Source organism: Bos grunniens, chromosome X, assembly GCF_055505025.1.
Source record: "Bos grunniens cultivar Pamir isolate PY7600 chromosome X, Bosgru_T2T1.0, whole genome shotgun sequence".
NCBI lineage: Eukaryota > Metazoa > Chordata > Mammalia > Artiodactyla > Bovidae > Bos > Bos grunniens.
The window spans coordinates 30,840,701-30,854,015 of NC_141194.1; the positions used below are offsets into that span (position 1 = coordinate 30,840,701).

Here is a 13,315-nt window from a genome sequence, read left to right on the forward strand (position 1 = left end):
AAGCTGCACACACTTTTTAAAAATAAGCCATTTTAAAGATGTCAACATGAAACATGTATAATATCATACAAGAAATGAATGCCAGTCCAGGTTCAAAGCAGGATACAGGAAGCTTGGGGCTGGTGCACTGGGATGACCCAGAGGGATGGTATGGGGAGGGAGGTGGGTTCAGGATTGGGAACACATGTACACCTGTGGTAGATTCATGTTGATGTATGGCAAAACCAATACAATATTGTAAAGTAATTAGCCTCTAATTAAAATAAATAAATTTAAAAAAAGATGTTAATGATATAATATTTTTAAGGATGTAATATTTTAAAGGCCTAGGCAAATATCACCATTGGGGCAAAACTGTCTCTGGTTGAGAACAACTTCACTAGAGTAAGTATATAAAGTGAAATTACATGTTTCAAGATGCTTAAATGAAATACGTCTTTATGGAAAATTGTAAAGCAAAAACAAGGGAATTGAATGAAAACACTAAATTATTACATGTTCAAATGTTTTCCAAATTACAACACAAAATCCTTTTGGAGGAAAGAGGGAATTGATTTAAAATACTTAACATATGTTGTACTAGTGGATGTTGTTAATTATAAAAACACATATACTGTATGTTACTCAATTAGCCATAAACTTATTCTTACATATTGAATCAGAATGCAGCTGAGCAAAATAAGCTGCACTTATAACAATTTACATTTTTTTGTTTTATTGTCTTTTGGGAACTATGTATCTGTGGTATGTAAGCTTTTGAACGGAAGTATAATACACATATAGGAAAGTGTTCATATAACTATAGAGATTAATATAGTTTTAAAAAATGGATACACCAACTAACCCTTGGATACACCAAAGGAACAGAATGTTATTAGAAATTCCCTCAAAACCCTTGCAGTTACTACCTCCAAGTGTAATCAGTATCCTGTCAACTTTTATTATTTTGCCTGTATTGAGCATTATGTATATGGGGCAACCCACTCCAGTATTCTTGCCTGGGAAATCCTGTGGACAAAGGAGCCTGGCGGGCTACAGTCCATGCAGTCCCAAAAGAGTCGGGCATGACTTAGTGACTAAACACACTGCCTTTTACTCAGTGTAACATTTACAATCATCATCCATGTTCTGTGTAGATTATCTTCTTCACTACATAGCACGAAACTGTATAAAATATATCTATGTTGGTGGACATTTGAGTTGTTTCCATTTGGGGACTGTTCAGCTAATTTTTTGTTCATTTTTGCTTCAAGTTGACAAATATTTATTGAGTGCTTACTAACTCCCAGAAACTCAAGTAGGCATTCGAATCAAAGAGAAATGAGTTATGTACCTTGCCTTGAGGATCTCATAGTCCATGAGAAGGAAGAAGCATGTAAATCTAGGACTATGATAGAATATTGTGGAGGACAAGTTATTTTCTGAGTATAGAAGGTATAGAAGATATGTCAGAGAAAATAATGATCTACCTGGGTCTTGAAACATGAAAAGGGATTTGATTCACAGCCTGTGCAAAGACAGGACATTGAGAGAACTACAGTTACACTAATTCCCCAAACTGGATCCGGTTATTGGATTTATGTTCCTCTATACTCAATTTTCCCTGGAGAAGGAAATGGCAACCCACTCCAGTACTCTTGCCTGGAAAATCCCATGGATGGAGGAGCCTGGTAGGCTACAGTCCATGGAGTCGCAAAGAGTTGGACACAACTGAGCGACTTCACTTTCACTTTCATACTCAATTTTGTTCTTTGATGTGAGCTGGTCCTAAGTCTATCCGAGGCACATGTCTTCTTTTTCTATTCTCCAAACAGCAGATTCTATAAAAACCCAAGCCCTATTTTGGGCTCCATTGAAAACTCAAATCATATTATGTCATCATTGCATTCAAACTCTTCTATTGCTTCCCAGTTCATTCAAATCGAAAGCCAAGTCATTACAGCACTCTATGAGGGTCTAGATCTGTGCTGTTCAATATACTAGACACCTTCATATGTGGCTACTGAGCACTTGAAATGATGTGAGGGAAATTGAGATGTGCTGTAAGTGTAAATTGCATACTGGATTTCAAAGACTTAGTACAAAAAAAATCATCTCTGTACCTTCTACTCAATTTTGCTGTGAACCTAAAACTGCTATAAAAAAATACAACTATTTTTATGGGGGAAAGGGTGGAGGGGATAGGTAGATTAGGAGTTTGAGATTGACATGTATGGACTGCTATATTTAAAATAGACAATTAACAAGGATCTATTGCAAAAAAATAAAAATATAAAACTAATAAAAATAAAACTATTTCTAAAGTATTAAAAAAGAATATAAAACATCTCATTAGTCCTTTAAATATGTACAAGTCAACATGATAATATTTTTAATATATTGTGTTAAATAAAATAGGTTAATTTCACCTGTTCTTACTCTTTTTTACATATGACATTAGAAAATTTAAAATTACATATGAGGCTCACTGTACTTTTATATGGAAAAGCACTGATCTATAAAATCTGCTGATCCCCTTTCTCTTTACTTGTCCGACCTCATTTCCATCTACTCTCCCTTTCTCTTATCCTTCTTGAGACCTCAGCTTTTGTACTTGCTGTTTTTTCCTGCCTAGAATGACCTTCCCTCACAAATCAAACATGGCTGGTTTCCTCAGCTCCTGCAGGTCTTTCCTGATGATTCTACTTACAATCACACCTCTTCTCTCCCCAATTTCTGTTCTTTCTCCCTAGTCAATCTTTCTCTTTAGTACTTAAAACATTCCTGTGGCTCAGTTGTAAAGAATCCACCTGCAATACAGGAGATACAGGAGACCCTGGTTTGATACCTGGGTCAGCCTCCGGAGAAGGAAATGACAACCCACTTCAGTATTCTTGCCTGGGAAATCCCATGGACAGAGGAGCCTGGCAGGCTACAGTCCACGGGATTGCAAAGAGTTAGACATAACTGAGTGACTGAGCATGACCAAAACAAAAAAGCACTATAATTTGGTTGTTTTGTATATTGTCTATCTTACACAGGAAATCAAACCTTCTGAGGGCAAAGATTTTGCCTGTTTTATTTACTACTGTTACCCTTGTTCCTGAAATTATGCCCGGCAGAGAAAAGATGCTAAATAAATAACCGTTGTGTGAATGAATGAATTTGGCCATCATTCTTTTCAATCTTATACACTTTTCTGTTTCAAAAGAATTGTTCCCATTTTTTTGCAATACTGACAGTAAAACATAATCTAATTTACTCACCGATGTGCACTACAGTATTTCACCAAATGAAATAGACCTTCACTTGCAGGTCATATGACACCACTGTGTATACTCCCAGGATGTGGGTTAGAGTAAGGAATGCTGCTGATTAAATGATGACATTTATTACTTAGAGGTTTTATTAAGAAATTTTTCTTTAGGTTTATATATATATATATTTCTCTTATGTTCCCTTTGAATATGCATAAAAAAGTATAAGTGAAAAAATTGGTGCAGCGTTCTTCAAATTTCCTCATATTTAGAGTCTGAGCCTCCTATACCACTTTTCTTTTTAGATCAGTGGTCCTCAGCCTTTTTGGCACCAGAGACCAGTTTCATGGAAGATAATTTTTTTTCACATACAGGGGTGTGGGGAGGGGATGGTTTCTGGATGACTCAATTGCATTACATTTATTGTGTACTTTATTTCTATTATTATTACATCTGCTCCTCATCAGATCACCAGGCATCAGATCCCCCCAGTTCAGTTCAGTTCAGTTGCTCAGTCGTGTGTGACTCTTTGTGACCCCATGGACTTCAGCACACCAGGCTTCCCTGTCCATCACCAACTCCTGGAGTTTACTCAAACTCATGTCCATTGAGTCGGTGATGCTATCCAACCATCTCATCCTCTGTCATCCCCTTCTCCTCCTGCCTTCAATCTTTTCCAGCATCCAGGTATTTTCAAATGAGTCAGTTCTTCACATCAGGAAGCCAAAGTATTGGAGTTTCAGCTTCAGCATCAGTTCTTCCATTGAATATTCAGGACTGATTTCCTTTAGGATGGACTGGTTGGATCTCCTTGTCATCCAAGGGACTCTCAAGAGTCTTCTCCAACACCACAGTTCAAAAGCATCAATTCTTTGGTGCTCAGCTTTCTTTATAGTCAGATCTCCTAACTGATGTCCTTTTCCATACTGTGTCATCTTTTGTAACATCAAGAGTCTCGGCAGTATAGCACTTCTTAACAGGGCTCTACTACTTACTGTTCCTTGGATTTTCTTCTAAACCACATGTGACCTGGCCACCAGAAATAGTAAAATTCACCCAGATTTCAGTGATGTTAATGTGGTAAAATGTGCTGCCTAAAATGAATGAAATTTGGTTAGTTTGCATAGCCTTCCACCACTGATAACAACGAATAAATCAAGTTCTTTGGGCTGCTACTAAGCTGCTGGCTATTTTAGGATTAAAAAAAAAAGGTTCATAATGTAATGACAGTTTACTGTTACCTTTAGCTGCTTGTAATTATGAATGAATATTATTATCGGCATTATCTGCCTGATATGCTTAAGCTTATTTTCTGCTAATAAAGTCGATAAAGACTTGGCATTCATTTCCAGAGGGACTAGTGTTTAATTATATGAGTTTTTGCCAATAACAAATATTTTGGCTTCTCTTATACATGCAAAGTAAGGATATCTACATCAATGCATGATGCTGAAATGGTTGGCTATTGAAGTATTCAAGATTTAGGGAGGAAGGGTCAAAGCATGAAGCTGGTAAAGTGGTTCAAGGCAGGGCTACGAAGTGGATAGAATGTTTTGTTTTAATCTCTAGGTGATGAACTACTCCAATTTTTTTGAGTAGAGCAAGATTTATTTCATCCATTCCCTCTGGTATTCTATGGAGAATGGATGTGGGTAAGGGTGGTAAGACAGAGAGTGAGGAATTGAAATCAAGCAGGACCCTGTGGGGTTCCTGGCACAAAAGCCTTTCTGTATTCCCTTCCCTGCATTCTCAAAGTGAAGTGAAAGTTGCTCAGTCATGTCCAGTTCTTTGCGACCCCATGGGCTATACAGTCCATGAATTCTTCGGGCCAGATACACAGAACAATATCTTTGAGCTCTTATGCAGAACTAAAACCCCCATCAAATGGAAGATGTTAACTACTTGATGAAGCACTCTTCGTAAAGAAAGCTGAGTGCTGAAGAATTGATGCTTTTGAACTATGGTGTTGGAGAAGACTCTTGAGAGTCCCTTGGATGGCAAGGAGATCCAACCAGTCCATCCTAAAGGAAATCAGTCTTGAATATTCAATGGAAAGACTGATGCTGAAGCTGAAACTCCAATACTTTGGCCACCTGATGCGAAGAACTGACTCAATGGAAAAGACCCTGATGCTGGGAAAGATTGAAGGCAGGAGGAGAAGGGGATGACAGAGGATGAAATAGTTGGATGGCATCACCAACTCAATGGACAGGAGTTTGAGCAAGCTCTGGGAATTGGTGATGGACAGGGAAGCCTGGCGTGCGGCAGTCCACGGGGTTGCAAAGAGTCAGACATGACTGAGTGACTGAACTGACTAATTGAACTGAAGCACTCTTCATTCCAGAGAAGGTCATGGTTCAACCATTATCACTTGATCCAGATGACCTCTGGATTTAAGGGATGCAGGCCTGCACACATGTGTAGTCAGTCGCTTAGTCCTATCTGACTCTTTGGAACCCCATGGACTGTATCCCTTCAGGATCCTCTGCCTCCATGGGTTTATCCCAGCAAGAATACTGGAGTGGGTTGCTATTTCCTCCTTGGGGGATCTTCCTGACCCAGGGATTGAACCTGCATCTACTGTGTCTCCTGTATTGGCAGGTGGATTCTTTGGCACTGAGCACACATAAAGGTCCAAATCATGAAGATGTAGCAAGGGAAAAGGAAAAGACAGAATGCTTAAAATGTAGGAGATTCAACAGGATTTGTGGATGAAAGGAGAGAGGTTAGAATCAGGCACTAAAAATTATTAAGCATTCTCCCATATGGCAAAACATTCCTGGTGGCTCAAAGGCAAATAATCTGTCTGTAATGCAGGAGACATGGGAAACAGAGATTCAGTCCCTTGTTCCAGAAGATCCCCTTGAGAAGGAAATGACAACGTGCTCCAATAGTCTCGCCTGGGAAATCCCATGGACAGAAGAGTCTGGCGGGCTACAGTCCCTGGGTTTGCAAAGAGTCAGCAGCCACTGAATCAAATAACAAGTTGTCACATTACTACTGTGAGATGAGTACTAGTTTTTTCTCATGTACAGATGAAAGAAAATGAGGGTTCACATTTTGCCCAAGATCAAACAGCTAATAAGTGGTCATCCAGTATTCAGTACTGGGTCATCTAGGTTCAGTACTGGGTCACCTGGTCTAGGAGTGATTCCACCTTATCTGGCTGAATAGATGTCATTTACTCCAGCTGAGTACATTGAATTGTACTGGATATTTTGGGGAAATGACTAGTTGAAAAAAATAGATCTGGAGCTCAGGGGAGAGAGGAGAACTGGAATCATGAACTTCAGAGTCAACAGCAACCAGTTGGTAAATAAAACATGGTAAATTAGCCTTTCAACTTTGAATAATCGACAATTCTTCCACCTGATTATTTCATTTAAAAACACACATTAAAGAAAAAAACCCATTTACAATCATTCATTGATTTCCTGTGTATGGGTAATTTGTGGTTCCTGTCTCTCCCGCAATTGCCTTGCTTTGACATGGAAAGCCAAAGAAACGCCTAGGTTGTTCTTCTGGTTCTCCCCAAAAGCTATACAGATCTGTGAAGGAGTTCTTCAGCTCAACGAATACTCAGCTGAAGGGGAACATAATTTTCCCATATTGCAGTTTTCATACATTATTTTAGTGATTACTTAGAGAGACGTAAGGGGAGATGTAAGGTGGGTAACGACTCCCACCATAAACACTGCAGTCTCCACAAAGCTAAGTATTCCATTCCACCTGAGACCTCTTTTTTTTTTTTTTACCTGTATAGCATAGGGAACTATATTCAATATCTTATAATCTATAATGGAAAAGAATTTGAAGAAGAAATAAATATATATGTATACATGTACAACTGAGTCACTTTGCTGTACATGTGAAACACTGCAAACCAACTATATGCCAATTAAAAATAGAAATATATATAATGGACAGGGAGGCCTGGCGTGCTGCAATTCATGGGGTCGCAAAGAGTCGGACACAACTGAGCGACTGATCTGATCTGATCTGATATATACAATAAAACATACATGATACAAATAAAATATACATAGTACACAAATATATATATATATATACACACACATACAATAAAATATGCAAATAGAAATGTCTAGAGAAAGTCTATTATGACCTAGTTTAAAGGGGAAAAATAGTAGAGGTGAAATATTGCTTTGGAGCGCTTATAAGGTAGAAATATTTTAATGGGCTTCATCTACAGAAAGTAAAGATTTTCTGAGGTGTGAGCCATAGTAATACATTCTAGTCCAAGGTCACCTGAGTCCTCAACATTGATCTGGACATGGGGTACCAAGGAGGTGGGAAATCTCTGATGGTAGATGTGATACCACTGCTTGTGCGCTTATGCTTAGTCATGTCTGACTCCTTGTGACCCCATGGACTGTAGCCTGACAGGCGCCTCTGTCCTTGATTCTTGGCAAAAATACTGGAGCAGGCTGCCATTTCCTATTCCAGGGGATCTTACCAACCCAGGGATCAGATCTGTGTCTCTTGTGTCTCCTGCACTGGTAGGTAGATTCTTCACTAGTGCCGCTTGTGAAGCCAACACCACTGCTGCTCTCAGCAAACCTTAGGAGGAAGAGGCTGGTCTCGACTGCTGGCAGCTTGTTTTAGATATGCCGTAGCACCATTTTCCCTCAGACTCTGGACTGAGAAGCAATTCTGAAAGAGGAGCAATCCCACTATAGACATCTTTTATTGATTCAGAAGTTCTAAGCTGGTTCAGATCTTTGGGTCTAGGTTTCAAGGGTGCTTGTCAGTCTACCTCATCTTTGTCTCTTTCCACTCTTTTTGCAAATCTTTGTCACCTTCAGTATTTGACTCGAGATCACCTTGCACAGTGTCCCATATACTGAGAGCAACCTTATTTCTATTGATCTTCCTCATCTTAGTTAAGTAAAATCTTGTTAAAAGTCTCATTACATTTGTAAAACCTAGACAGATGGGTAAGGCTTTTCTCAACCTTCCTCTAGAACCTAATAATTTCAGGGAGGAATAAATCCAAAATCCAACAAGTAAAAGCTCAAAGAATAGGAAATAGTAATATGAAACAAACAAAGTTTCAAACCTAGACTAAAATTCTAAAAGCAAATACCTCCACTTCCACTTCAAACACACCACTAATTAAATGAATAGTTTTCTAATCCTTTCAAAAATATCCAGCCAAGAATAAAAGTGGTAGAGATGTACTTGTTCACTGTAATTAGGATTTTTTTAATTGGGAACAAACTCTACATAAACATTGTGTACCTATTTTCTTCCTTTAATTACTACCGTGAATATTTCCTTAGGTCATTGTTTATTATTTGAAAAATTGATTTTTATGATCTGAGTAAAAAGCCATATGGGAGAAGGCAATGGCACCCCACTCCAGTACTCTTGCCTGGAAAATCCCATGGACAGAGGAGCCTGGTGGGCTGCAGTCCATGGGGTCGCTAAGAGTCAGACATGACTGAGCGACTTCACTTTCACTTTTCACTTTCATGCATTGGAGAACGAAATGGCAACCCACTCCAGTGTTCTTGCCTGGAGAATCCCAGGGATGGGGGAGCCTGGTAGGCTGCCGTCCATGCGGTCACACAGAGTCGAACACGACTAAAGTGACGCAGCAGCAGCAAAAAGCCATATATGAGTACACTGTATTTTACCATTGTTTTGTTATTTGGCATTTAGTTTGGTTCCAATTTTTCATTATAATAAATAACCCTATAACAACTACATTTGTTCATGCATTGTGGCTCAATCTATCTGTTAATTTCCTGAGAACAAGGAAAAAAAGTTAACAATGAGAATACTAAGAATATAGACTCATATTGGTAAATTTCTTTGCAATGCTGGTGGTAACAATAGTTTGTCATGGACTTTTTTACATTTTTTATTAACAGAAAAGCTAAACAATTTTGTAAACGTGTATATTTGTCATTTCTGTTTCTACTCTCAGTCATCTGCTGTGTCTGTTGCCCATTTTGCTTCAGTGATTTCTTATTTGTTTATAAAGGCTCGTTTCACTTTATCTTAAAAATATATTTATTGAGAATATTTTATAGCTTTCCTTTCATCTTTTTAAAACATATTTTTGTTTCTTTCTAAAGAAAACACATCAATTTCTTGGTTATTTCTCCCACTGATACTATGAAAATTGTGACCACCTGACAACTGCTTAGATATTTGCCTTTATTCTGGATCCTTACATATTCATTAAAAACACACACACACACAAACTAAATGCTTCATCCATTTTAAATTTATATAGTTGAGTTCCTGACCTTGAAGGGTTTTTCAGAAATTGATATTTTTTTCCCAGCACAATCTATTCTCTATTGATTTGTGGTGATTTCATTATAGTTTGTGTTTTATATGCAATAAGTTTCAGTTTGCAGATATACCATAGATTTTTGTGACAGCAATGAACCACTTCAACCATTGCAGCATGAAAGTATGTCTGATACCTGGTAGGTTAAATCCTCTCCTACCTTAGCTATTTTAATTTATGTACTACGAGTATCATTTGGTAAAATTACAAAATAAATCTCATTGGGGACTTTGGCAGGGATTCCATTAAATCAATAAATTAATTGTGAAGAACCACTGTCTTTTCAGAATAAATTTGCTAAATTTTCTATGTTTACAGTGCATTTGGACACGGAGCGTATCTGGGACTCATCTGCATACTATAAATAATTAAGTACGTTTTCTAATTAACCTTCAGTATCAGTTTGAAAGGCAGTGACTTGCATATGATTTTATGGATATTAACTGTATACTAGTTTAGGAAAGTCTTAAGAACTACCAGATAGAATAAATCGTCCCTTAAAAAGTAAAAGCTTTGCTTAAGCTATTTGTTATAATCTTTCTTTTCACACAATGTTTGTGGAAAACTTTTTCTTGATGACTTAATTTTTTATAAAGAGTACAGCATCTTCTTTTTACGCGTGAAAGTATTTGATAGTTATTTCTTGTCTAGGTTTGTTTTTTATACTTTGAAAAAAGAAAAAAAAAGATGGTGCCAACCCACCGGGGCCTTGTTATAATCTGCCTTTTCAAGTGCATGTGTTTTCTGAAATTTCAAAAGCCGTGGTTTGAAGTTTTAAAAGCTGCAATTTGAATTTATGTATTCAGATGATTGCAGAAAAGTGAAGGAACAGAGTTTGCATTTCCAGGCTTGTCTCTTGACAGAACAGTTTAAACGTGCTTTATATTGGCATTCATCACATGAAGTGTTATTTCTTTGTTTACCTACTCGCTTAATGCTTATGGTAGGATTTATTCAGGCATGTGATAGTAATAATAATGAATGGGATATTTAACATTACCCATCTGCAATTAAGTGCTAAATATTTTACTTTTAGAGGCATTTCAATACATTTCACTATTTTTTAAAGAAAAAGAATGGTTTCTCTTTGAAATATTGGCTCTGTAGCCGTTTACATTATAAATGCTTTTAATACAATTGAAGGAAGTACATATTATGATAGGGAGAGATTTGCATAATCAGAAAGGAAGAGTTACTGATGTGTTGCGAAATTCAATGACTTTAACATTAACTCTTAATGAACATTTTTTGTGGGGCTGCTCCTATGGTAAGTGATAAAGACTACCAAATCACATGGCATGATTTTAGAGGAGGAGGATCTAGCAAATGTTTCAACCAAACGCTAGATATTTACACATTGGAATCCCTTTTGCCACTCAATACATCATGTGTATTGTCTTCCTAGTATCCCCAACAAAGAAATTGAAGCCTCAGAGATTTATATGCCAAATATATGCAAGTACAAGGTCGTTCCCTATCCCATTTTCCAAATGAGAAGTTCCTCCCTAGGTTTCTAATCAAATATAACATAGAAACTTTGGAAAGTATAGATAGGCTTATCACCTGTCTTATCACCTATCACCTATAGCTTATCACCTATCACATATAATGCTCAATTTGTTACTTTGATTGTGCATACTAATTTTAAATTATATAGCATATTACATTAGAATAAAGTTCTATTGGAAAGTTTATTCCAAGCCACAAACACACATTTACATAACAGAAGAAAGTTTTATGTTATGTAAAGATAGTTTTTCTTTTCTCTGTGCCATATGTCCATGAGCTACATGATGAAACCACTTATTGAGTTGCTGTTAGAATAATCTTTTCAGAGTTTGTTTACAATGGCATTCAACTCATGAAATTTGATGTCAAACCACCAAAGTTGATCACTACTTTTGTTAAATTTGTTTTCTTCCTGTTGCTTTTTCTCCTCTACCACGTGACTTCTACAAGCAACCAAAATATGTATCAACTGAGATTAAGTCAATACATCTTTCCCAGACAGTGCTTTGCTGTTTGAGCAAAATAAAACAAGTGAGTATCTTATAATCTGAGAAGTTCCAGAAATATTTAAATATAAAGGTATCACTTAAGGAAGAAAAAGAAAAAAAAATCATGTTTAGTGACACATTAACTTCTCCAAGTCATAGTATCTATAGGATGTTGTTATCATCAGAACCCAGCCATTTGCCATTCATTCACTTTGCCTACAGTTTTCCCCTTATACAAATGAAGTGCAGTTGAAAGGCTTAACATATCAACGTTCCTCAGGCATTCACTTCTCAATATTAAGGAAAATATTAGCAAATTGCAGGTAGATGTGAAGAACGAGAAGGAAAATTGTGGAGCTCAGCAGTGAGAGTTTCTCAAAGGAAAAAAATTAGTTTAAATCTAAGCCCTGAAAGTTATTAGGTGAGCATGTGAACTCGGGCAGTTACTTAACCTTTATAGGCCTCAATTTCCTCATCTTAAAATGGGAACAATAAACACTTCATAGTGTGGTTGTTTGGATTAAATTTGCTTTCAGAAACTCCAGTTTTAGCCTACTGCTTCACTAATGGTATTCAACAAATGGCAGAGAAAATAAAAAGAACTTTTTTTTAAGGAGATCTGGATATTGAAGTGCTATTTCTATCTCAGAATTTTGCCTAAGCCAACATACTTATATACAGAAAAGTATTTATAAAGCATGTATGAGTACACGGGGAGACTGTTTGAAATTCAGCTTTTTGATAAGCCAGTTGACAGTTCTATTTCTTTCTTCTGACAAACTTCCTTGACAAATTCAGGAAGTTTAACAGTTGGGAAAAGACAATTAGAGTCAAAATGCCAATCTATCAGTAAACGTGCCACCAGATGCTGCTGCTGTTGTTTAGTCGCTCAGTTGTGTCTGACTCTTTGTGACCCTATGGATGTCCCACCAGGAGCCCACCAGGCTCCTCTATCCGTGGGATTCTCTCTATCAGTGGGTTGTCATTTCCTTCTCTGGGGTATCTTCCCAACCCAGGGATTCAACACATGTCTCCTTCATCTCCTGCACTGCAGGTGGATTCTTTATCGCTGAGCTACCTGTGAAGTCCAGATGTATGATTACAATGCAGAACTATCAAAGTTCTACTAGTTTCCAATGATGTGACAGTGAATGTATGTACCAATCCTAGCCCTCATGGAGCTTACATTCCAGACAATGAATAAGATAAGGAAGTGAAATACACTGATTCTGGCAGAGCAATAAGTGCTACAGAAGGGAAAAAAAATGAAGCAAGAAGAGAATATTGAGTGGAGCTGGAGGGTGGCTGCAGTTTTGTAAAGGGTGATCAGAGAAGGCTTCATTGAGAAGAGGTATTTGAATAAAATTGTCATGGTAGAGACTGGCTGGCTACTTCCCCCCAAATCTGACTCTCTTCTCTTAACCCTGAAGCTCATTGTCATGCCCCATCCTCTCTTGCCAATTGGTGTGACTACATAACTGAATTCTAGCCAATGGAATGGATGCAAAAGTGACTGTCACTGATTCCAAGCCTGGCTCATAACCTCACCCCTCATAAATGATATTCCCTGTTCTTTAAGAATTGATGCTTTCAAACTGTGGTGCTGGAGAAGACTCTTGAGAGTCTCCTGCACAACAAGGAGATCAAATCAGTAAATTCTAAAGGAAATCAACCTTGAATACTCATTGGAAGAACTGATGCTGAAGGTCCAATACTTTGGCCACCAGATGCAAAGAGCCAACTCATTGGAAAAAACC

General features: G+C 37.5%; 1 protein-coding gene across 19 annotated transcripts in view; it reads right to left on the minus strand.

The window, feature by feature from the left end:
• The window catches only part of DMD (dystrophin), a 2,667,987-nt gene that overhangs the window by 847,928 nt on the left and 1,806,744 nt on the right, over window positions 1-13,315 (minus strand). The gene's annotated exons all lie outside the window — the stretch shown is intronic.